General features: G+C 37.5%; 1 protein-coding gene across 1 annotated transcript in view; it reads right to left on the reverse strand.

Moving 5' to 3' along the window:
* slc5a3b (solute carrier family 5 member 3b) overlaps positions 1–2,495 on the reverse strand; it is a 10,537-nt gene extending 8,042 nt beyond the window's left edge. The window contains exon 1 of the mRNA XM_014026304.1: positions 2,265–2,495. The gene's annotated coding sequence lies outside the window, so the exon portion shown is untranslated. The remainder of the gene's footprint in view (positions 1–2,264) is intronic.
* Positions 2,496–4,657: the final 2,162 nt, after the last annotated feature.

Here is a 4,657-nt window from a genome sequence, read left to right on the forward strand (position 1 = left end):
ACGTAATTAATTCAGAAAATCTTTTCAGGACCCCACCTTGATGTTTCGGGACCCCACTTTGGGTCCTGATCCCAACTTTGGGGAACGCTGGCCTAAGGTATAATTATTTGACCTCTCTTTACATACGAGTTAAATATCTCAAATACTTATAACAAAAGTCTGATTGACCAAATTCTAAAGTCAGCACAAATTATTATTTGTGAGAGAACATTTATTTTGTTCAGCATCACACTCAATTTCTCACAAACACACACAGATGTTTGGCTTCTCTCATGTTTTTCCTTCTACATAACAGAAAATAACTGTCTTTTCCTTCACAATCATGCTCAAYGCATAAATATCTCTTTATAAAAGAAGTCTTTGTTGTTGTGGCTTTTTTTTTTCCAGTCGTAGTCGTTGAGGCCTGTTCTCTCTCTGTGTTCACCGCAGGACTCTGGCACTGAAATACTGCAATGTTATTTAGAAGATGTGTTTGACATTTTCATTAGCAAAGTTATATATTACAGGATTAAAACATAATAACTGGTTTCTAAATGTGCCAGGAGTCCAGGACCTACTGCACAGCCCTCACTTCAGCAAAAGTAACWGAGTTGAGAGCTTTGCTTTTTACATGTAAAAAGATTTAGAGTTTACTTTGATTATTTTTTTCCATGTGCGTACAGGAAAGTCACTTGAATGGCAGATTAAAATGCATATTGATTATTGATTTCACTAGAGGCGGTGCAAATTCTAACAGAACCAATCAGAAGCAACAGTTTAATAAATGAGTGCAGTCATCCTACTCTCTCTGAAAGTGTTGTCAACTGGGGCTTCTTGACCTGTGACCAGTGGGAATAACCCTAACGGATGTATTCCTGCAGTGCTAAAAGATAACACTTGTACATAGCCTACAAGTCTTTTCTTGAAGAGTAAAACCAGTTACATTTTTAATCCCTTAATATGTGCTTACATTTGTTTACATGCAACAAGATGTTTATCTTACACATTTTGATCATAAGGTGCAAATTCCCAGTATGTTAGGCTGAGTCATAAAACAGGTTTAGGGGCAATTAAACATAATGTTCTCCTTCCTGCAGTGAATCTTTGTTTTCAGATAACAAAAAGCTTGCACCTGCAACTCAAACAAATCCAAAATAAACCAGACATACAGGAAATTTCACTTTTTTTTTTGTTATTGTTTTTCTAGTAAGCATTGAGACAAATTATCAGTCACTCCGTGGAGTACAAAGTGAGGTTGGGCTGGGATCGAACCAGCAACCTCTAGCTTCTCGGTAGTGTTTAGAAATGCTCGAAACCTATTTATTTTAATGAGCGACATTTTGAAGCTGAGAAGATATGAGGACGTGGAACTCGACGCTTTAATTAATGCACAGATACAGCTAAAGCAGAGGTGCCCAAAGTGGGGCCCGCGGGCCAAAGTTGGCCCGCCAAGCCATTTGATTTGGCCCACCAGCTGTTGTCCTGGTTACTAGATTGTAATTATGTTAAATATAAAATACAAGTAACTACAAGAGACATTTAGATTAAAGTCCATATCTAGATATGCACACCTTATAAAAGGTCCCATATACTTAAATTTTAAATTGTGAAAAGTCCCATGAGCCTTTGCTGCCTGAGCATAAGTTGAATTTTCTCCATGTCCATGGGCTAAAAGAAAACAAAAGTGTGGACAACCACACTGGCTGCTTGCTTAATCAAATAAATAAACAAATAAACAAACAAACAAATAAATAAACAAATAAATAAACAAATAAATAAATAAATAAACAAAAACAACTTTACTTAAGAAGTATTTGCATTTCTTAAATTATTGCATTTGGCCCACGGCCCTCAGATTGATTTTAATTTTGGCCCTCTCTGGGAAAATGTTTGGGCACCCCTATGGCCCTCTCTGGGAAAATGTTTGGGCACCCCTAAGCTAGAGGATGCCGCCGAGAAAACAAAGAGGTGACGTCACACTGATGCACCTATCAGGTRGCAGGAATTTTCTAGAACAGCCACTCATTCATAAGACAGGAAGAACTCTGTTTAGGAGATTATTTGTTACGTTAGTCATTCATGTGCGGATATAAGCACTGTAGGCGAGAYCAGTCCGTTTTAAGTGTGCTAATTAAGAGCCTCATCCGCGGAAAGAAATAGTCCGATAAGACATTTAGCAAGGTAGCTGCCATGAATGAACACACAGCTTCTCGTGCTCACTATAGAWGTTTAATTAAACATTTCAAACGAGTGGGATAAGGCTGAAGCGTGCTCAGCTCACTCACCGGATGAATGGGCAAAGCGCTCCACTCCGCGCCTTAAAGCGGACGAGTGCGACGAGGAAGAGTCCTCTAGAGGAGCCGTCCGTTCCGGGTAAAAGTGTCGCAGTTTCACGCAGCTTTTCTTGCCGAAAGAGGTGGATGTGACCCGGACATACGGCTGCCTCCTCCGTGTTCCGCTTCTTCTCCTGTGATGTTCGTCTGACACGGATGACAACCCTCCTCCTCCTCCTGCTGCTGCTTATACGCACCCTTTACAATTCCACGCCCCGCACGTGTTRTAAACTCGTGACGTGTCGAGATGCAGTGAAATAACATCACCAGCCACGCCACGGAATTAACTCACCTACCTGCTTACTTACATAAAAGAAGAAGGGCACGCACGTATTGGATGTAGTCCAAACCAGGTCTTCAAAACAAACTGCTTTTTTCAGACATCTCAGGGAGTTTAGTTTGGTCAAATAACTCCTAAATCAATTTTAGGATGAATTAAAACTATCATCTATGCTGAAACATTAGATGCAAATTAATATGGCATTATAAGCTCTGTTTTTGCCTTCACAAACTCCTGCCAAATAATTAAAAGCGCACATCTATCTCTGAGCTGTTGCACCTTGCACGGTGGATTCTGACATTTAATCAGGTTTAGTTTCTTGCGTGGAAAAGTCCAGAAACAAACATATAACGTTTTATTAAAGTATAAAGCTTCATAGCTGTTTGAACTTTATAAGATCTGCTTTTTTTATTTCTGCATGCAAATAATAAGCAGCACATGTTTTTTATTTTACATCTTGGCACAGTTCGTTGAAATACACTATAGGGCTTGTGAACCAGAGGAAATAGCTCTCAGTTTGAAGCAACAGATATTAAAACACTTCTACAACCAGTAATTGTGCGGTCCTTGTGTTACAACATATTCATGTTTTTCAGGAATTGTCAGATAGCTACAAAAATGTGGTACACAGGAACATGAAATAGGTGTAGGTGTTTGATTTAAACAAAAATAATAATTACTATTGAATGCAATAGCCACTTGTTGCATCTCAGTCTTTAAAAATATGCAACTGAAAACTGTAAAAACCCACTATTAGACTTGTTACATTAAATACTAGTCCTTTTCCCACTATTATTAGCATTATTATAATAAGAAGAGCAAAATACAATAATAATTAAAATATAGCAATAAAAATGATGCTGTCCTTGACAGTTATGGTAGTAATTTTATCCTTATTTTAGCCTTAAAAGTCAGGTGAAAAGGATATGAATTGGGTGACTTTCAGAAAACATCCTGCAAAACAGACAGATACGGCTTCGCACATAACGGGGGGCGGAACACAGGGTAAATTTCCACTCTCTCCTCCAGACAGATATGTTGGAAAATTCCATTTCGTTTAAGACTCCATTTCCCAGCAGCCTTTGCGCGGACGTGGCCAGTTGAGCGGCGCCGCGTTTCATTTCATCGCCCTGCCTCTGCACAAGGAAGTGGAGTCATTCATTGCTTTGTTTTGGTTTGCTCGATTTTGCAGCACCTTTTTTAGACTTGTTGATACTTTTTATTAGTGGACACGCAGTTATGTGTTCACCTGTTTACAATTTAGTTAACTTAGACGAGTTTATTTAAAGTTAATTGACTGTCTTTTATTCAGCTTAATGTGCATGATCCAAAATAATTAACCAATGGTTATTAATTGAAGCTCAACGACGCTTTAATCAATTTCAACATTAAATGCTAGTTTTCTATAAACACATAATTATCAGCCATAAAGACCTTTTAAAGTCGCAGTGAACTATAAACATCAAAAACAAGTGATTTTTTTTTTCAAAAATAGCCAATATTGTGAAGGATCAATAGCTTATTTGTTTAACTAAAGAAAGCATTATGGCATTTTAAGAGAATGCAACAACAAAACAGTTAAAAATCTTGCAATGGTTGCAAATTGGTGACATAAAAATAAAAAAGTTTAAATAGTTCAGCGTTCTGCCCCAAAATTATTCGTTCAGTTATGTAAGAAGTGAGCTTAAGGTGAAGCTTTTCCCACATCTCTCATACACAAGGTTATGAGGAAACTTTTACCAAGGTATTTCTCATTACTTGTTGATATCTTGACTGCGAAGTGAAAAGTGACACAATAAGTGAACGTTCAGATGAGTTCAAGTTGATTCATAAAAGACTATGCAATCATTTATTTACACAAATTGAACAAAGCATAAGTTACACTTGACTGTGGTCATTCCTATAACAAGCGTCAGAGTTAAATGAGATAAAACCCTCGTCCGAATTTCAATTCACATCAACTCAGATTACTTATTAGAACAGTAAAAACGTCAGTTCTGATGTTAACAACCAAAAAAATTTACTGGCACTTTTAGCTTAAGTTTTGGCAAATTAAGAACAAGGA

This window comes from Austrofundulus limnaeus, unplaced genomic scaffold (assembly GCF_001266775.1).
Source record: "Austrofundulus limnaeus strain Quisiro unplaced genomic scaffold, Austrofundulus_limnaeus-1.0 Scaffold541, whole genome shotgun sequence".
Taxonomy (NCBI): Eukaryota; Metazoa; Chordata; class Actinopteri; order Cyprinodontiformes; family Rivulidae; genus Austrofundulus; species Austrofundulus limnaeus.